Source organism: Eschrichtius robustus, chromosome 1 (assembly GCF_028021215.1).
Source record: "Eschrichtius robustus isolate mEscRob2 chromosome 1, mEscRob2.pri, whole genome shotgun sequence".
Classification (NCBI taxonomy): domain Eukaryota; kingdom Metazoa; phylum Chordata; class Mammalia; order Artiodactyla; family Eschrichtiidae; genus Eschrichtius; species Eschrichtius robustus.
In genome coordinates, this window is record NC_090824.1 from 123,772,283 (window position 1) to 123,793,863 (window position 21,581).

The 21,581-nt window shown below is 44.1% G+C and overlaps 1 protein-coding gene across 3 annotated transcripts in view; it reads left to right on the forward strand.

Annotated features, from left to right (window-relative positions):
• The first annotated feature begins 5,982 nt into the window (after positions 1–5,982).
• TLN2 (talin 2) overlaps positions 5,983–21,581 on the forward strand; it is a 456,139-nt gene continuing 440,540 nt past the window's right edge. For all 3 annotated transcript variants that reach the window (XM_068552880.1, XM_068552889.1, XM_068552896.1), the window contains exon 1: positions 5,983–6,102. The gene's annotated coding sequence lies outside the window, so the exon portion shown is untranslated. The remainder of the gene's footprint in view (positions 6,103–21,581) is intronic.

Consider the following 21,581-nt stretch of genomic DNA (forward strand, 5'->3'; position numbering starts at 1 on the left):
AGGATACCCAAGAAACTGGTAAAAATGATTGCCTCTGAAGAGAGGAACTAGGTGACTGGGAGACAGGGTTGGAAGGAAGACTATTCAAATAATTTCTTGAAGAGAGGATGCAGACATTACAAAAGGAGATACATTAGTTTTTACAGACTTGGCCCTCATGAGTTTAGTTGTATTCCTCCCAATGCCCTAGCCATTTATTGGTTGTAAACTGGGCATCTGTGGGCCACATTCAGCTGAAAGAGTTAATTTATCTAAATAACAGTAGAGAAATTTATTTAATAAACATATACTCAGGGGCTGCTGCTATGGGCGCTGGGTCTTAGGAGACAAAAAGATGAGTCAGACACTTATCATCAAAATGATAGGGTTTAACAAAATTTCATTATTTTTAATTTTAAGCATAAAAGAAGGAACCTCAGAATAACCATTATCTAATTTTGACTGTCTTTATGGTTAATTAAGATTTCTATTTAGCTGTGCCAAGTGATATGGATAATGAAGAAAGAGATGCATCAGTATGTTTGAAGCCCAGTGAATGCAGAAAGTTTCTATGTTGGGTACTCTGTACTTAACTACTATAGCAATAAGGATCATTAATAAAAGTTAGAACGGCATGGAGTGGAATTAGAGAGGTAAATGACATTAAAATACCATTTCATCCCACTGATTATTGTAAAGAGCCCTATATTTCCATAGTGGCCTTGTGGTTCTGAGCCATATATTAATACATTAAAAAAAAGATTAAAACCACTTAATTTCATAGGAGACCAAAATGATGTTTTTGCACATAATCTTTCTGATATTAGGGAAGATGAAATGTTATCCCCTTATTTCTATTTCACCTTTGGGTAGAAAAAATTAAGCTAATTGAGTTGATGCTGGAGGTTTTTGTTTTCATATTATTCTTATTGCACTGGGGAAATATTTAAAGAGTAATGTTAAGAGCTTATGCATTACAAATTGTCTGAATGGATATTTCCTTCTTTTTCCTTCTCTTTCCAGCTCTCTTCCAACTCACTAACCCTGTACATGACTCTGTATTATGCCAACTTTGCAGTCTTTGCAAAGGTGGTTCTAATGCTGAAAATTCTGAGTTTTATCAAAATAAAGATAGAGTAATATGATAATGCTAAAAGCCAGATAAATCACAGTGGAATCACCTTTTGAGGCAAAGTGAGAACAATTAAAGCTTCTTAACCTGACAAAACTCTAGGAGATGGATCTGGCAGGAAGTAAAAGTATATTAAACATGGTGACGCAAATGATGTATGGATCAGTTCATCAGAACTCCTGCATTTTAGTTGATCTTAAAGGTTCAGATGAACACTAAATGAGGCCAGGTTGACATCCTAAGACATCTGCTTTGAGCTGCTCTAGGCAACAGAACATAGGGCTACAAGGACCACAGCTAATCCTTTGTGCCCAGGACTGGTCTTGTCAGGAAAGAACGTCTTTTTTGGGTGCATTCTAAACCTTAGGTTCCTGTAACTCTGAGGGAAGTGACTGATTAAAAGAGACCTTTAAAGACCTCTTATCAACAGGATCAATTTGAATATCTGGTGTGTACTCTCTAATCTTTCCAACCTTCCTGAAAGGCAAGGGTTGTATTTTGTTCTGTTGGATTCTGCACAGCTGGGAGGGAGAGTGTTATGTTCATACTGAGTCCTGGCACTAACCCAACAAATATTTGTTAAATTGGTGTAAAGAAATAGGCAAGTAACAATTGTGCTGGATATATTTATTTTGTCTTTGATGTAGACACAAAGCCATCACTTACCTCTCTGAAGTTACATTAAAAATATCTAAGTAATTTCTACCTACATTAACTATATTTCAGTTCATCACTTTCAACTAGGTAATAAAAACAATTAATGACTTAGGCATGATTTAATCATCTTATTTGTTTAGAACAAATCTATTCCATTTGAGGTTGATTTAGAATGATATTTCTTACATGACAATAAACATATTATTTTAAAATTAAAGTTGGTCTGATGTCTAAACAAAATGTTTTAAAAGAATTTTGTGGCACATGTAAGTAAATACATCTCCAGAGTCAAAGAAGCCATTCTTATTCAACATATTGTAGTGATAGAGGGGAAATTAAGCATGATCACAGATTGAAAAAAACAATTTTTTTTTTTTAGTTTAAAAGTCTTTCTACAATACCTTGGTATTAGAGAACATTTCATGAAAATATGTTCATATATATATATAGCATTAAAAAAAATCCCAAATGACCAGGGAGACTTTAAAGTTAGATATTTAATAGTAAAAGAGTTTTGATAATCCACAATAAAAATATTTTAAAATGTTTTTAACCAAAGTATAATAACCCCAAACAAGTCTTCTCAACTCAGTTATCAAGCAACCAAAAGAGAAAGATCCTGCCTCACATACTGCTGATGTTAACCATGTGATTTGGATTAAAGATAAATCCAATTTAAAATCATAATTATTGGAATTCTTCTAGACAGCATGTTCTTCAGAGACATTTAAAGAACCTTCAGTGGTGTGTTTTTATATACCATAGGAAAAGAAAAATTAATCTCAAGCATGTCCTGTGTTGGGTACAATAATAACAATTGTTTCCTGAATCCATGTGAGTAATTTCCTCTTCTAAAAGAAGACATTTAAATCTGCATCTACCACTTCATACTGAATGTCAGGAATAAGGTGAGGCCCCATGCTTAGAGGTAGCTACAAAACTAAAACATATTAATTCTGACAAAATGTCAAATATTTGCCCTTCAAATAAAATAAAAGTAACTTATCAATTACATGCTTTACTGAAACTCAGATAATATTCTCTCTATAATTATTACGTAGTATTCTCTCCTAGAACTTATAATTAGAAAGCAGATGGAGAGATTTCTGTAAACCTAAAAATGTCAAGTGAGAATAGAAGCCCGAGTATTTGGTTTTCTGTTCTGAGTAACAGGCAATTTTCAGAAAACGTGGTTCCCATGTGTACCTTGTTCCTGGGAGTGGGTAAGACAATTTTGAAAGGGGGGAAAATATCACGAACTGTTGGTGTATTGTATAAAGGAAGCCCCAGAAGATATAGCACAAAATATGATCTTATAAACAAAAGTAGAACAAAATATTTGGTGGAATTTCTTTTTGCTCTTCAATATGGACACAGTTGGGTTTGCTTAGGTATATACATGTGCAAACAGGAAGTTAGGAAGTTAAGGCTAATAGGGCAATGGGTGAGTAGAGCAATTTCTTAGTATTTGGTTCTCTAGCACCAAGCAAGTCTGGTTTGGTCTTTATAGCTCCAGCTTGTGGAAAAAATAAGTTTTAGTTCCAGATATATTTGTAAGTGACTTGGAAGCTACCTCTTTGATTCACTTCCCCCAATACTGCACTTTTTAGTCACACAAATGTATATTTTTTCAGTTCCTAATGATCTGCTTGGCAGGAACTGGGACAATACGAAGACTTGGTAAACTGCTTAACGGAATGAGTTTTATCACAGGCCCTAGACACTCCAAGATAAAATGCCACCATGTTTTCCTCTGCTGGGTGGAGACAAAGTCCAAAAATGCGAACCTGTTAGATCAGGTTTTTTGCTGGTCTACAATGAATTATGATCACTGTAACTAGTAAAGAGAGAGACTACTAATAGCTGACTCTAAATTTAGAAATAACTATCTTTTAAGGTCTAGAGAAGGAGTCTCAATTTCAGAGCAGTTACTGTAGGTTATTAGTAAAATCAATTTTACTTCTGTTGGGGTAGCTATTGAGAGGGTAACCTCTCTCATAGGAGAGGTTAGAGAAACTGAGACACTATAAAAATAGGTGAAGTGTTCAAAGTCAGTTGGTTAGAAGCCCAGACTAAAGCAAAGAATTCTAGGACTGATGTTCTCATTGGGGGAAAGGATTTGATTGATCTCTGAGAACCACAAAATAGTGCTAATTGGATACATAATGCATAGATATTCAGACACCTGCAGCTCACTGCTCTGAATGTCTCAGACTTAGCTGCTATTTTGAAAAGAGTAAAATTACTGGACTAAACCAATGCTATGTATAACTACAAGATGTTAGTTTCCCAGGATTACACTGACAGTCTAGCAGGAGAGATGATTTTTCCAATATCTCAGGAACTAGCCAAGTAGTTAACAAATGTGCTATTTTCATGAAACAAGTATTTATTGTGCACCTACTAAGTGCCAGGACCTCTTTTAGGCACAGAGATACAGGTAAGATCCTTGCTCTCATGGAGTTTACCTTCTAATATTAAACGGCTTCTCGTTGGCAGGCAGTGGAAGAGCATGGGATACTTTGAGAATGGTGAATTAAGTGATGGAAAATCTTGAAATCCAAGTTGGGGAAAAATCCAATTTTGAGATGCTTGATGCGAAGCCATTGGGCCCCATGAACTGAGGACTAAGTGGAAAGGAAAAATGACTTTAGTTGCAATCAATTTTTCTCTTTGTCTTGAAGAGCTTCTTACATAAACCTGTCATGTGAACTATAAAAATATGGTCAGTAAACCAAGGGACAATTTAGGTGGCATTAATTTAATGAGCTTATTACCAATCTCTTACAGAAATCAATAAACATTTACTTTTTACCATCCCCTGAGGTGACTTCTTGCCACTACCAGTTATTGTTAGACTGGGGCATGTTTAAAAAGTTGTGGTGAACAGAACCATTTTTCCTGGGCAATTAGAAACAGTCAGTGACCTGCAACTTTTAGAACTTTCTCAAGTTGCTTGTTAATTGGTTCTCTAACCGTGCTTTTTGATTTATAAAGTTTATTCTCTGCAATAAGTTACAAAGCTATCCTCTGTTATAAAGATCTCTGGGGTCATGATAAAATCAAGTCCATCAACCGGGACAAGAACATGCTATTGTTTTTATAGAGTGTCCAGGCTTATCCAATGTCCCAATGGACTTCTTCAAGATAGTTTCAATTTACATCATCTTCATTTCATAAGGATAGCAGTTGCATGCTCTGAGAAACACTAAAAAGTTGCAGTAGTTTCATTTATGAGTAACTAAAGAGATTTGCTACCTATTTCTTGGGAAAAGGGGTTAATTCTGGTCATTTTATATTGGGATGGAAAAAAAATGCAAGATCTTTTATTAAAAAAAATTTTTTTTGAATTACTAATGTGTTCCTTACAGAAAAATCAGAAACTAGAACTAAGCAGAAAAAGAAAAATCACCCACAATTTCACCAGTCACTGAGACCTAGTTAACATCTTAGTGTTTATGTGTCCAGCCTTTTCTGCCTCTCTCCACACATCGTAGTTTTTAAAAATGGGATCATGTAATACATAGTGTTTTGTGATTTGTCTCCTCGCTTCCTAAACCTCAAAGGGTTTCAGGTCATCCTACATTTCCTAAGGTCTGTGTAACTGTAAGGTATACAATTGACTTTATTTAAGGGCACAGTAGGCAGGAGAAAAATTTCTTCTTATGAACTTAATAGAATATGCCCCTCATCCCTAAAGCCGTTCTCTAAATCCCTAAATGACCTCTGACCAGCTGAGTTTAGGTGTCGGCGTGTGCGACATTTATAGAGAGGGACAATCCCGCTTCGGGTTCCCGCCGACAGAGTCGCAGTAGGACCCCAGAGCCCACCAGGGTCTTCCCGTCGGAACCGCACCTCGCTTCCTCCAGCGGCGGGCCAGCGGTCAGGGGAAGCGCTCTGCGGACCTAGGGGCCCCATTCCCCAAGACGGTGCATCCCCTCCCCCCCTTGCACAGCAGAGCCCGAGTTCTGCGACAGCTCGGCCGGCGCGTCGCCTTGCCTCGCGGACCCTCCTACCACCGGACAGCAGGCTAGAGACCCAGGAGGAGCCCGCGGGCGCCCGTGCCGGCCCAGCCCGGCTGCCGCGCTGCACCGCGGCCGGACCGGAGCCGCGCGGGGCCACGCCGTCCCCGAGTGATGACGCGCTTCCTGCCCTCCCGGCGCGCCGGGCCGTGCGCTCGCGCTCGCCCTCGGCTCTTGTTCCGCGCCTGGAGCCAGCGGCGGCGGCAGCGGCTGAGGCGGCTGCGGGAGCGGAGCGGTCGCCGGGCGCGCGGGGGGTCGCCGGCTGCACTCCGGTGCAGGCGCTCTGCAGTGAGACAGTAAATGCATCCGCCGGTAAGGCTCACGACTCACTCGGGTTTTCCTCTTCCTCCAGCTGCATGCACGTTGCATGAATTTCTCGTGTCTTTTCCCTCCCCTCTACAGAAGGAAAATGTGGGTGGTTTTTTCCTTCCTTTTGCATCTCGTGAGTGATGCAGAAAACCCCGCAAAGCTCCCAGATTTGATGTTCTAGGAGGGCTTTTTTGCAGAAAATAAAAATAAAATTAAATTAATGCACCTGTCTATCGCACATGAATGTTTCACTGCACTGGACCCGGGCGCCGCGGTTTGCAAACAGCCTCGCAGCCGGCGCCCGAGAGCGGATTCCTAGCCGTGGGCAGCCGGTCCCCTCCGGGGCTCCCGCTGGGTTTCCGGTAACTGGGCTTTGAAAAGCGGCCCCGCCTGCATGGAGTGTCCCCTCAGCCCCGGCCGGGTCCCCGCGCCAGGAGAGTTGGCGCGGGCGGAGCGGCTTCATTCCAGCACTGGTCTCCCCGACTCCAGCGCCACTTTGCAAACAAGTCTCCGGCCGGGCTCCAGGCAAAGACAGCCGGCCGGTGCGGAGCTCCTTTCCCAGTCCCGGACTCTCAGACCTGCCGATTCCACGATTCCCCTTTACTTGGCAATCTCGCCACTAGCAAACTGCTGGCCGCTGAGGGACCTAGAGCTAGGGGAGCATTGGGATTCAGTGCCGCTGGCCTCGCGCTGGACCAGGGGCGCCCTCTCCTTCCTCGGCCCCAGGAGCTGAAATTTCGCGCCCACCGGGAGCCGGGGGTCCTGGAGACAGGCATTTCGGGATTCCCTGAGGGGACCGAGGAACGACGTTCGAGGGCGCCATATTTTCAGTGGGTCTTGGCTACGGAGGGGAGGGGGCGAACAGTTGGTGGGCCCGGGGGAGAGCGCGGCGCCCCCGCTGGAGGGGCTGGAGCGGTTTTCGCTCGGAAAGTTTGCGCGCCCAGGCCGGCACGGAGGCGGCCCCGCAGGGCGCGCACCGCGCCTGTCCCCGCAAGGGCGCGCGGGCTGCAGCGCGTCGCCAGGCCGGCCCGCCGGGGTTGAGGGCCGAGAGCCGCTGTCTGGGACTGCGCGCTAGGCTCGCCTCCTTTCCCGGTCCCGCCGAGACGCGGCGGTCGGGCCCCGAGGCGCAAGGAACACGCCCCTCTTCTGCCGCCGCGGCGGCCCGGACGCTCCGCGGGAGCCGTGCGCTTGGCCGCGTCCCCCGGCCGGGCACCGGTGCGGAGCGTTTTGCCGGCGCGGGGATCCGCCTGGGCGCTCCGCAGAAGGCGGGATCTCACTCCCCGCGGAGAGAAGGCGCCCGGTTTTCGTGTCGGGGCCAACGGCCTGGCTTGCGGGGGCTCCGGGGCGGAACACCAGCCCGAGCCTCCTCTCGCCTCCCTGGCTGCGGCCGCGACAGCAGCAGCGTCCGCGGCTGCGTGCTCGTCTCTCGCCGCGGTGCCAGCTCGTGGAGGCGAGGTTAAGGCGGGGCGTTTCCAGAAGTTGGGGCTTCAGGTGACGCGTGGGGAAACTTGGATTTTTGCTGCCCGTGAAGAGCCCAGGTGACCTGGGGAAAGGAGATTGATTCACAGTCCCTGTCTCGTGGTGAAAACTAACCTCTGGCTATTTCCAGACGGTGAGAGAGGAATGAGCTGAAGTGTTGGCGTTGTGCAAGACACAATTAAAGACGGGAGAGTAGGGATGATGTTCCGGAGAACTGGACCCCCAAAATGTAATAAATTACAAGCAGCCTGGTGCTCTTAGTACCACTTACTGATAGTACCCGGGGTGCTGAGTTGTGGCATTCGTCAGGTTGCGCGCTATCCTCCCTCCTCCAGAGCTTGGAGTTGGCGGCTCCTCAGGAGTGGGCGGTGGGGAATCTTTACTTTTGAAATAGATTGTGATCTCTGCTTTGCGAAGGGGCAGGGGAAGGGCGTGTTGGCTGACCTACAGTTCGCTGGCAGGAACGTGCCAGCCTTTCTCCTTGGCGAGAGAAATGATGCCATACTATTGAGGTCATGTCAGCACTTTGGGGCTTTGTCATTGGAGAGGCTTCAGGGGATCACAGAAGGGATGTAGGGGATGGGGGGAGGCTTTCATCTCGGAGATGTGCCCTTTGTTGTCAGGGATTAGGCTGCTTTTGCGTCTGTCCACTTCAATAAATGCCTCTAGTGGGAATGTCAGCCACTGGGTTTCCAAGATTTTATCTTCCTTGTTGGCTGATTTGGGATATCCATGCAAAAACCCTGGAGGTGCGGTGGTGTGACAAGACAAATGGCCTTGAGAGAGGAGGGATACCTGCACGAATGCTAATTTTGTTTTCACTGAGCCCTAGAATTGTGGAGAACACCCTGAGCCTAAGATACATTTATCTAGAATTAGCATAATTAATTTAGGAGAGAATCAATTCAGTTGCTGAACGCCTCCATCCCTTTTGTAAAGTTCCCAGTCTTAGAAGTGGTACCTTGAATCCCAGAAACACAGGGCTCCTCAGATCGGGGAAGTCACTGGTTTCTCTCTGCCTTTGTACCCACTCAGGTCATCAAGGAGATACTAAAGAGTTATTAGAGTTTCTGTTTTTGGCATTGATGTTGTGCTTCTACCTCCAAAGGGAAGGTGCACTTTTAAAATGATCCTGTTCAATTAGTTATTGGGGAAATTCTTTCTAGGCAAAGGTTTATTTATATGGGTCTTGAATTCACTTGCTGTTAAATCTACTTGTTCAGGGTTTTTCAAACACTGTTCCCTAGAGTATTTTTAAGCAAAGTCAGGTTTTAGAAATAGGTGTGTGTGTGTGTTATTTATTTGCTTTAGTCCAGTTTCTTTTATAGCTCAAAATTATACTGATTCCCCCATGCCTCCACTCCTGGCTCCCAGCAGATCATTTGTTCCTAAGAACAGTTAAGGATGGTTACAGGTGATGAACAATTTAAATCTTTACCAACTATGCTCAGGAAAAAAAAAAAAATCTAAAGATGTATTTATTCATCTTAGGATTGTGCTTTATAACTATATATATATATGTGTGTGTGTGTGTGTGTCACATATTTTTGTGCATGTGCTAAACATTACATAATAAAAGTCTTAAAAGAGTTTTCTCAATAATGCTAAAATAAAAGATTTAAAAAAGAGAAGTTTTATTACAAACCCTTCAGTCTTCATTCCCAAGTATACTACCTCAATATTTATTTATTTTTTTATGCCTCTCTTAACAAAGTGTTATAAATTGTGCTTTGTTGCCTCTTGCCTGATTCTTATTATAACCTCATGGCTTGATCAAAGTTCCTGCAATTTTTTTCCTATTAAGAAGATTTTGTAACTTCAAGAGGTGAGAAAATGCCTATTCATTTTGGAGAGTTGCCTGTCAAGTTACCAGGCTGTGTGTGTGTGTGTGTGTGGCATGCCTGACTCTTGGGACAGTGTCTAAAACTTGTGTTCTGTGACATTACTACTCCAGAACTTTTGAGTCATAATGTTTTCTTGGAGATTTGGGGTGGTGTTTAGCCAATACAGGAAGTACTAAAAAAGAGTTAAATAATTCAAAGTTATTTTTATGGGTACAAAAAAAAATTAAAGCCAAGAAGGAAAACTTAATAAGCAGGACCAGAATTACAGCTTACCATACCCAACTGGTGCCTTTTTAATTACAGTACTTTCCCCCAGAACTTTTTAATCCTATTACTTTTATATTTAAAAAGGAGACTAGTTAAGACATAAGCCAAACAGAACTATTGCAAATAATGGGGATAGATGCTGGGTATAACCAGATGTTTTGCCTAAAGTTAAAAGAGTTAAGGAATCTGAACTCTGTCAAACCCCCCTGCAGGCCCTCCTCGCTCCCCTTCCCCAATAAGCAGGAGTTGGCATTGGAGACAAAAAACCGAAAAAGAACAAAACGTTTAAGGAAGTCTTCTCCTGTCCATTGACCAAATTAACAGCCTGTGGCTTAGTGGCAGGTGTCACTTGGTTTTGAGAGCCTTTGTTTATGTACCACCCAGAGCTATGAATTAAGACTGGGCTCTTTTGCCACCCGTTTCACAGTGCATTGTCAGAGTCAGTGCCAAGACCATGGTTTTGTTTCTCCCTTAACCAACAATTTAATTTCAGCCAAAGTGATGCTGTCCTGAATATGCAGAACAAGTAGTGAATATTTGTGTTTCCTTTTTACTCTTTTAGCTGCACTCTTAACAAACAGAATTCTCTAAGCCTGCTATTCACTTATTCAGAAATTGTTTTTGAGGGCTTACCGTGTACTTCAAGCTAAGAAGTCATCCCCTGGCCTCACCCCACACACTGAGTTCCTAGAGGGTGATATTCTTTTATACTTGACACATCTCACAGATTCCGGGGGCGAGAGGGGATTAGTGTGAGATTAAACAGTACTTGAAGGACAGCATGATCAAAGATATACAAAGGATGTGAACAGGCAATTCCTAAGATAAGAGGTACAAATGGTCATAAACATGTGAAAAGATCCTCAACGTACATAATGGTCAGGGAAATGCAAATTAAAAAACAAAGAGATATTAGTTTTCTGTTCAATTAATTCATGTTGTAAAGATTGGTAACATCCTCCATTAGGTGGGTTGGGGGCAACCCTCAGACTCTTGGGGGGAGTATGAACTGGTGCAGGCTTTAGGGAAAGCAGACAGTTTTGGTGAAAATTTGGAACGTGTATGCCATATGAACCAGCAGTTGCATATTTGGAATCCTTTCTTACAGAAGTAAAAACATCAGCATGTAGGGATCTGTGTGTGAGGATGTTTATTGCAGGATTACTACAGTAAATAAACTAGAAGCAACATGAATGTCCATCAGTAGGATGAATAAAATAGGGTGCAGCTACTCTGGATTGTTTTGTGAAGGATGTCTACGATACATTACATGTAAATAAAATCGAGTTGCTGAGTATCATATGTATCAATAGTATGATCCTATTTCCGATTTAAAAAAGAAGCCCTAGGTGTATGACCTTGGAGAAAGATATGGAAGGACACATAAAACTAAATATTGTTTAAAATTAGCATTGGGGCAGAGGGGTGATTAACTTGCTCCCTATACACCTTGAATGGTTTACTTGCTCAAACTTGCAGGCTTTCCTGTATGAAAACTCTTTAAAGTATTATTTGGTTAATGAATAGGAAATTTGTCTGGAACCATTTCAGAAACAAATTTGGGCAATATCATGTTTTCTCTGATGCCTTCTGCAGCAATCTCTTGTCTCTTTGGAAACTTTCAGTTAATTATCTTCTAAAATTCTGAGATTTCCCAAGTTTAAGTAAATTCCTTCAGGGTAAGCCATGGCTTCTGGAAGAGCTATTTACCTCTGTCTCCCAGGAGAGTGACAATAAGAGGTCATGAAAGCTCTTAGCAAGCAGTCTCCTTTTCCTTGACTTTCTCTGATCCTATTCTGAAGGTGGAGGGGAGGTCTTCTGGGCAACTGACGAGTCTTCCTAGAGAGGAGAAGCATCTCGTCAAACTTGGTATTCCTGAGCCCCAGAGAGTTGCTGTTAGATGACTCTGCTGTCATTTGAACCCTGGTCTCCTTCCACACTATCTTTAGCTTAGCTGATTGCTCTCCCTGTGTACCATTTTCAATCCTGCCCCTTGATGTGATTTTTGAAACTTGATAGTATTTCAGTTCTTGGCAGTCACTACAAAAAAATGAAACTTTCAAAAGCAATGGAATCTCTGTTCACATTTTAAAAAGTACATACCACGTGATTCTGTGAATGCTAGTGGGAGGCTCAGAGTCTCAACCCCCTGGAAGCCAGAGCTGTGCTGCAAATTTGAAAACCATGGTTTAGATTCAGTGGTTTCCAGGAGAGAATGCCTCAGAATCACCTGGAGGACTTGTTAAAACCCACTTTGTTAGGCCACAGTTTCATATTCTGTTAGTCTTGGGTGGGGACTGATAATTTGCATTTTTACCAGGTTCCCAGGGGATGCTGATCTCGCTGGTCCTGGACCACACTTTGCAAACCACTGGTGTAGAGGAACAGCTTCCTCTGTTTTGCAGCTCTTGTGTTCTTGTCTAGCCAGTGCTCTGCCCTTTCATGGATGAAAGTTAGGGTGCCAATCAAGGCAAGTTAACTCAGTTTTATCAGTTTCACCAAGCTGGGAAAAAGAAATATTTGAGTTATTTTACTTAACTGTTTTCTGTATCTTTTGTAGGTGTTTGGGGATGTAGTGATGTTTCATACATGGTTGTATGTGGTTAATCAACAGTGAACGTCAGAGTTCAGGGATATTTGAAATATTCTGTAATGGTTTCTCATGGGAAAGCAGAGAAGACTATTAGTCTCTGGTTCCTGTCTTTTTGTTTTTCATCATACGTATATACGTATTCAAGATTTGATGTCACTGATTGCTTTTAATAAAAAGTTGGCTACATGTGAAGGGTATTGTGAAGAAAATGGTGATCAGATAATAAATGGTGCTTAAATTGTTGTAATCTAGTCATTGGTGCATTTGGGGTGGGGTGGGGATGAAGTACAATAGACATTAATTTCAACAAGTGTTTATTACAGTGTCTCCAGAGGGGACATATTTCTAACAATGCTTATCAGTGACACATAAGTGCTGGGCTGTGCTCGGGGACCCTCACTTGTCTGGATGCCCTCCAGAGGAGTGGCTGACCTGAAGGTCAAGAAGTTTCCCTGAAAGACTCCCCGCTAGCGGATCTCCTAATTCTAAAATTCTTCAGCAGATAAACACTTGTTCTGTTTTTAGCTGCTTAATTTTAGTGGCTTTCTTCTTTTCTGATGATTTCACATGTAAGTTATAAGCGAAGCAAGATTCGTTGTGATGAGTGGGGTGTATGAAAAGAAGTGAAATAGGAGGGAAATTTTCATGAAGGAGGTCATACTTCAGCTGGGCCTTGGAGAGTGGGCATCTTCTGTAGGGGTCTCCACCTTGGCTTCACACTGGGGTCACCTGGGGATTCTGATTTGGTTGGTCTGGGTGGGGCCTGGGCATTGGTGGGTGAGTTTTCCAGGTAATTCTAATGTGTAGCCGGGGTAGAGAACATTCGTCTACAGCCCTCTGGGTCACTTTGCCTCATTCTTTTTTTTTTTTTTTAATTTATTTATTTAATTTATTTATTTTTGGCTGCGTTGGGTCTTCGTTGCTGCACGCGGGCTTTCTCTGGTTGCAGCGAGCGGGGGCTACTCTTTGTTGCGGTGCGCGGGCTTCTCATTGCGGTGGCTTCTCTTGTTGCGGAGCACGGGCTCTAGGCGCCCGGGCTTCAGTAGTTGTTTTGCCTCATTCTTTGAAGATCTTGTTCATCTGGCCCACAGTCCCTCCTCCCATCAACATGTTTGGTAACTTGGACATCTATATAGATTGTCCCCCCAATTCAGTCCTTTGACCAACTCTCTTTTAGTTATCTTTTTCTCTCGCCACTTCAGCCGTCCCTCCCATGGTTATTTCTAGGCTGCTGGTTCTCAGCAGTTTTGCCACCCAGAGGCTATTTGGCAATGTCTAGGGGTGCTACGGGCGTCCAGTGAGGGGAGGCCTGGGATGCTGCTAACACCCTACAGTGCACCAGAGAGCCCTCACCACAGAGAATCACGTGGGGTAAAATGTAAGCAGTGCCATGGTAGAGAAACCGTGCCCTGGTGTCCTGGGGTTTTTTTTTTTTAACCCCGATCCATAGGAGAAATACATCTTATGTGAGACCCAATGCAAATACACACACAACTGAAACAAGTTTCACGAAACAGTGTTTACCCTTACTAGGTATAATGTAGTTGCATACTTCTTATTCTGTGTCATTAAAAAAAATTGCTGGTCATGACCCACTAAGTTGATTTTATTACCCACTAAACTTGCAGCCACAGTTGTGGACCTTATCATTACCAGTAACTATACCTCCACCAAAACCTTGGCAAGCATTCCAGTCCGACCCTCACCTTTTCTCTTTTGTCTTATTCCTGTTATTACCCTGTTCCACCTATCCTGCACCCTACATGGGGCTCTGACCTGGTGACCCTTCCACTTCATCGTCCGTCATACTTATTACCTCCTACCACTCTCCCCTCCACCCCTACCCCCAGGTGCTTCCATACACCCTCAACCTCTTTGACCATTTCTCCCTTCGTCTTACTTTCCTGGGAAAACCCCCACCCTCTGCCCACTGTGCTCCTGCCTCAGGCTGATGAACCTGGCTGGAGAAGACCAGCCATCTGCATCGTCTTGCTTTTGATTTATGACCATAAACCTCAAGGCCAACTCTTGACACTGCCCAGCCCACTATGTTTCTGTCCCCACCCCACTCTCAGCTGATGACTTGGCTTATTTCATGGAGAAGAAAGAAGCAGCTAGGAACTAGTTTCATCATCTCCTCGTGCTAAATCTGCTAGCCTCCCTGCACCGTAACCACACAGCGCTGGAACTACATGTGAACTGGAGCCCGTTCCCTGTTGGCATGCAAGGCTCTCACTCATGCACGAATCTCCTTTCCCTTCTGCATCATTAGTTTTCTCCCTCTGATGGATCATCTCCATGAGAAACATGCTCTAGTATCTCTCGTCTTAAGGGAGAAAGCAGCAACCACAAGACACTCTCAACCCAATATCCTAGTCGGCTGTTCTTCCAATTCCTCATTCTCCCTTGGAGTAAGTGTTTTCTAAAAAAAACTGTCATACATTTTGCCCCATTGCCCCTCTCATTCTGTCTTGAACCCACCCCAGTTTGGCTTCTGCCCCACCCCCCCTTCACCAAAACCATGCTTCTTCAGGTACCAGTGACACCTAATGGCCAACTCTTAGTTGCCATTGCCTGCAGCCTCTCGGCAGCAGTTAGCCAACTCTCTCGTTGGCTGTCTTCGCTTGGCTTCTGCACTGCAATCCTCACCTGGTTCTCCTCCTGCACTCTGGCCGCTCCAGCTCCTGCTCTGCTGCTGGATCTCCCTCTCCTGGCTGCTGAAGGAGGGGGCTCTTCTCTCACACTTCACTTGACTTAGGAGTCTGCTCCAGTATCACCTCCTTAGAGGTCTGCCTGGCATCCCCCAGCCCCTGCTCTCAGCCTCTTCTTTGTTTTCATATCATTTATTATTCCCTGATACAGGCATACTTGGGAGATATTGTAGCTTCCGTTCCAGACCACGGCAATAAAGTGACTATCAGAATAGAGTCCTACATATTTTTTGTTTTCCAGTGTATATTTGCAATGTACTGTAGTCTACTAAAAGTGTGCAATAGCATTATGTCTAAAAAAAACAATGTACATACCTTAATTAAAAAATACTGAATTGCAAAAAAGTGCTAACCATCCTCTGAGTCTTCAGAGAGTCATGATCTTTTTGCTGGTGGAGGGTTTTGCCTCTATGTTGATGGCTGCTGACCAGTTTGGGGGGCTGGTGGCTGGAGGTTGGGGTGCTTGTGGCCACATCTTAAAATAAGACAGTGATGAAGCTTGCCCCATTGATTGACTCTTCCTTTCACGAACAATTTCTCTGTCGCATGCCGTGCTGTTTGATAGCATTTTACCCACAGTAAAACTCGCTTCAAAATTGGAGTCAGTTCTCACAAACCCTGCAGCTGCTTTATCAGCTAAGTTTGTGTGATATTCCAAATCCTTTGTTGTCATTTCAGTAATCGTCACGGCATCTTCGCTGGGAATACATGCCATCTCAAGAAACCACCTTCTTTGCTCATGTGTAAGAAGCAATTCCTCATTCATTCAGGTTTTCTCATGAGATTGCAGCAATTCAGTCACATCTTCAGGCTCCACTTCTAATTCCAGTCCTCTTGCTCTTGCCACCACATCCGCAGTTACTTCCTCCACTGAAATCTTGAACCCCTCAAAGTCATGCATGAGGGTTGGAATCAATGTCTTCCAAATTCATGTTAACGTTATTTTGACATCTTACCGTGAATCATAAGTGTTCTTAATGGTATCTAGACTGGTGAATCCTTTCTGGAAGGTTTTCAATTTGCTTTGCCCAGATCTATCAGAGGAGTCACTGTCTATGGCAGCTACAGACTTACAAAATGTATTTCTTTTTTTAAAATTTATTTTATTTTATTTATTTATTTTTGGCTGTGTTGGGTCTTTGTTGCTGCACGCGGGCTTTCTCTAGTTGCAGCGAGCGGGGGCTACACTTCGTTGTGGTGCACGGGCTTCTCATTGTGGTGGCTTCTCTTGTTGCGGAGCATGGGCTCTAGGTGTGTGGGCTTCAGTAATTGTGGCACATGGCCTCAGTAGTTGTGGCTTGTGGGCTCCAGAGCGCAGGCTCAGTAGTTGTGGCGCGTGGGCTTAGTTGCTCCGTGGCACGTGGGATCTTCCCGGACCAGGGCTCGAACCCGTGTCCCCTGCATTAGCAGGCGGATTCTTAACCACTGTGACACCAGGGAAGCCCCAAAATGTATTTCTTAAAGAATAAGACCTGAAAGTTGAAATGACTCCGTGATCCATGGGCTGCAGAATGGATGTTGTGTTAGCAGGCATGGAAAATATTCATCTCATTGTACGTCTCTGTCAGAGCTCTTGGGTGACCAGGTGCAGCGTCAATGAGCAGTAGTATTTGGAAAGAAATCTTTTTTTCTGAGTAGTAGGTCTCAACAGTGGGCTTAAAATATTCAGTAAGCCATGTTGTAAACTGAATGTGCTGTCATCCAGGCTTTGTTGCTCCATTTACAGAGCACAGGCAGAGTAGATTGAGCATAATTCTTAAGGACCCTAGGGTTTTCAGAATGATAAATGAGCACTGGCTTCAACTTAAAGTCACCAGCCGCATTAGCCCCTAACAAGAGAGTCAGCCTGTCCTTTGAAGCCAGGCATTGACTTCTCCTCTCCAGCTATGAAAGTCTTAGATGGCATCTTCTTGCAGTATAAGGCTGTTTTATCTACATTGAAAATCTGTTGTTTAGTGTAGCCTCCTTCGTTAATAATCTTAGCTAGATCTTCTGGATAACTTGCTGCAGGTTCTATGGGTTGGCCAAAAAGGTCGTTTGGATTTTTCCGCAAGATGTTACAGAAAAACCCAAACGAACTTTTTGGCCAACCCAATACATCAGCATTTGTTGCTTTGTCTTGCACTTTTCTGTTATGGAGATGGCTTCTTTCCTTATACCTCACTAACCAACCACCGCTAGCTCCACACTTTTCTTCTGCAGCTTCCTCACCTCTTTCAGCCTTCCTAGAATTGAGGAGACTTAGGGCCTTGCTTTGGATTAGGCTTTAGCTGAAGGGAATGTTGTGGCTGGTTTGATCTTCTATCCAGACCAACAAAACTTTCTCCATATCAGCAATAAAGCTGTTTCCCTTTTGTATCGTTTGTGTGTTCACTGAAGTAGTACTTTCAATTTTCTTTAAGAACTTTCCCTTTGCATTCATTCACAGCTTGGCTGTTTGGCACAAGAGACCTAGCTTTTGGCCTGTCTGGGCTTTTGACATGCCTTCCTCACTAACTGTAATCATTTCTAGCTTCTGATTTAAAGTGAGAGATGTGTGACCCTTCCTTTCACTTGGACACTTAGAGGCCTTTGTAGGGTTATTAATTGGCCTAATTTCAGTATTGTGTCTCAGGGAACAGGGAAGCTGGAGGAGAGGGAAAGAGACGGGGAGCTGCAGGTTAGTGTAGCAGTCAGAACACAAGCATTTATTGATTAAGTTCGTCGTCTTATATGGGTGCAGTTTGTGGCGCCCCCAAAACAATTACAGTTGTCACATCAAAGATCTTTGATCGCACATCACCATAACAAATATAATAATATTGAAAAAGTTTGAAATATTGTGAGAATTACCAAAATGTGACACAGAGACAGGAAATGAGCAAATGCTGATAGAAAAGTGGTCCTGTTAGACTTGTTTGGCGCAGGGTTGCCACAGACGTTCAATTTGTAAGAACAATGGTATCTGCAAAGCGCGATAAAGTGAGGTGCAGTAACATGAGGTCTGCCTGTGTTACATACATGATTCATTTATTGTCTGTCTCATAGCACTAGAATGTAAGCTCATGAGAGAAAACATCGCTGGGACTTGTGTCCCCAAGTGTCTAAAACAACATCTGGCACATGATAGATAATCAACAAAATTTTTGTTTAATTGAAGTATAGTTGCTCTACAATGTTGTGTTAATTTCTGCTGTACAGCAAAGTGATTCATTTATACATATACATACATTCTTTTTCATATTCTTTTCTATTATGGTTTATCACGGGATATTGAATATAGTTCCCTGTGCTATATAGTAGGACCTTGTTGTTTATCCATCTTATATATGCTAGTTTGCATCTGCTAATCCCAAACTCCCAATCCATCCCTCCCCTACCCCTCTCCCACTTGGCTACCACAAGTCTATTCTCTGTCTGTGAGTCTGATTCTGTTTCATAGATAGGTTCATTCAACAAAAAAATTTTAATGTGAGTAATTGATGAAGAAAACTTGCTGGTTATAGAGTTAGCCTTCCACGAGGTAAAGTCATTGTTTTCCAGATTGGAGCTAAGGAAGAGAGTAATGTTGAGGTGGAAAAGTGTTGTCCCTTGGGGGCAGTGTTTCTTAGGTCATGTGCTGAGAGTTAGGGGTTCAAGCACTGAATGAATGAAGCCCGTCCTTGTTAAATACTTGTTGAGTGGTGGAAGGCACCTGCTGAGGACAGCTAGACAGAGACAAATGGCTGCCTCTTGCTTTTATCTCTGAAGAGGGGCTCTTAAACGTCTGCTTGGTCACTCGCCGCTGGGTTGAAGATGTTAAGTTCACTTGCCTTAAGTGTTTATCACTGACCTCAATGTTCTGGTGAATTGTTGGTGCATCACTTGTCCCCAGAGTCCACTTGACCGCACAGAGAGATGTCTCCTTTTCCTCATACGATGTTTGAGGCCCTGGCTGAGTGAATTCCTGCAGATGGCTGAAGTGTGCCTTGCTGCCCTCTGCACTACTCTCGCAGGCACCCAGGCTCCAAACTTTGTGTGTTTAAATCAAGACCCCTCTCTTTCTGTTTGCATGCTTCACGACTGCCCGTTGAATTACTTGGCATCCGTGTCTGGGACCTAGTTTGATGTAAGTGGAGATATTTCCCGAGTGTGGCCTGAGATCATGTGTGGCACATCTTCCAAGGGGAGTGTAGATTATTCCTGGGTTTGAGAGGTTGCATTGAGGGCACTTTAAGAGGCTTAATTTTCTCCTTGAAGGGCTCTCCATTGGGCTCAGCACCTGTCAGTCCTGGGCCCTTCCCTCGGGGTTAACGGAGCTCTCCCTCTGGGTAAGATGTCAGCCACGGGCAGCCTGACATGCAGCCACAAAGCCGTCGGGTCTGCTACATCCAGGAAGAAAGAGTAGATGTCTTTGTGGGACCTATTTATTTTTTATCATCAGTGTTTTATTTCTTTAAAAAGGGAGCCTGAGTGGTTCTAGGTCAGCCTCTCCCTTTGACAGGGAAGGAACTGAGTCCCAGAAGGATGAGACTGACTGGAGCCACTTGGCAAAGCTGGCACTGGAGTCCCACTCTTCCTGACCACCACTGGGCACTCTCTTCTTTTCCTGGGACGTCTGGGGGGACCCCGACTTTAATTCATGACTGTGATTCTAGGCTGTGGGTGTGCATCAGAACCACCAGGGAAGCTCCTTAAACCTGCTGATTGTGTTGGTTCCCAAACCACCCCCTGATTTGGGATCTCTGAGAGCGGGACCTGGACACTGTTTTTTTTTTAAATTCCCTAGGGAGGCTCCTAGGAGAAGTCGCCCAGGAAGGGTGCGTAGGGGGCAAAATCAGCCAGGGCACTGGGGACAGTTGCCCAGCAGGGGAGATACTTGCCGGCCTTGCACTCTGGACAGACACGGCTCCTTCCTGATGCTGGACGATCATTTCAACCAGGCCAGTCTGCTCCTCTCTCTTTCACACTCCCTCTGGTTACTGAGTAAGACCCTGCAGGGTTACAGGTTTAATGCATCTTGGAAGGGCTTTATATTTCCTTTGGGGACACGTCCCTAGTGTGTTTTGAACTATTTAGGCAAGAATGAAAGCTGAACTCAGTTTGAGAGAATCATCTCCTGAGGGTTTTTATGGGCGCTCTTGATTAGGGTCTGTTGGTACTTGCATGTTGAGGGTGACCTACCAGCTCTCAGACCAGCTGGAAGCGAGAAGCTGGCCATGGGTGCTGCCCTGACAGAGGAAAAGGGAGAGTGATTGGCTGTGCAGGGCAGGTTTGCACAATTTTATAAGAATGAAAAACCACTTGCTGGCTCTTGCTGGTGAGTTTGCAGATATGTTAGAGCTCTGAGTTTGTGACAGTTGCTACAGGCTCCAGACTGCACGGCAGAACCAGTAGTGATGCCCTGTCCCCCCAGAGCTGGCTCTCTGTTGGACCTGACAAATAGGGTGTGTGCAGTTTTATGAACATACCTGATGAAGATATGAGAACAAGCCCTGTGGAATCTGAGAAGCATCAGGTGGCCAAATGTCCCTCACAGAAGGAGTCAGAGAGGGGCACTTTGCTCCTGAATTGGAACCTGACAGATTGAGTTTGTTAGGGCTGCCGCATCACAGTACCACAGGCTGGTGGCTTAAACAGCAGAATTTTACTGCCTCAGTTCTGGAAGCTGGAAGTTCGAGATCAAGGTGTTGACAAGAGTTGGTTCCTACTGAGAGCGGTGAGGAAGCATCTGTTCCAGGCCTTTCTCCTTGGATTGTCGATGGCCATCTTCTCCCTAGGCAGGTCTGTTTCTGTGTCCAAATTTCCCCTTTTTATAAGGACACCAGTCACAATAGATGAGTGAAGGCCCACCGTAATGTCTTCATTTTAACTTGATTACCTCTGTAAAAACCCTATTTCTAAATAAGGTCACATTCTGAGAGACTGGGAAGTTAGGACTCCAACATTTCTTTTTTTGGGGGGGCCACACCACGCGGCATGTGGGATCTTAGTTCCCCAACCAGGGATCGAACCCGCGCCCCCTGCAGTGGAAGTGCAGAGTCTTAACCACTGGACTGCCAGGGAAGTCCCCAACATTTCTTTTTTGAGGGGACGCAATTCAAGGCATAACATAGATTGTCAAACTGACTTGTTTCTCAGAATCAGCATCTGACATGGAATGCTTGTTACTGAAGTTACCTCTTTAGGCTAAGGGACCCTCGTCCATTACAGTGGCGGAATTCTGCACCTACCAGTTTCACTGACCTACACCTGGGACTTTACATTTTCCTAAGGTCTTGTCTCTGTTTTTAGCCATCATAATGATCATGGCAGGCAGGTATTATTTCTACTTTGAGGAAATTGATGTGCATCAAGGTTTACATACTAAATACTGGCTAAGTTTGATTCAAGCTCAGATTTTCTCCTCTGTATCCTAGGTTTCTCCCATAACACTGGTGATTTCTCAAGTCTTGATATGCATAAGAATCTCCTGGGAGACTCGTTAAAAATACAGATTTAGGAGACTTTCTGGAATACTACTGAACCAGAAGCTGAGGTTACAACCAAGGAATCTATATTTTTATCATTTCCTCTGGAGGTTGTGATGCACTCCAACATGTGAGAATGAATGCAGTCTACCATGGACAT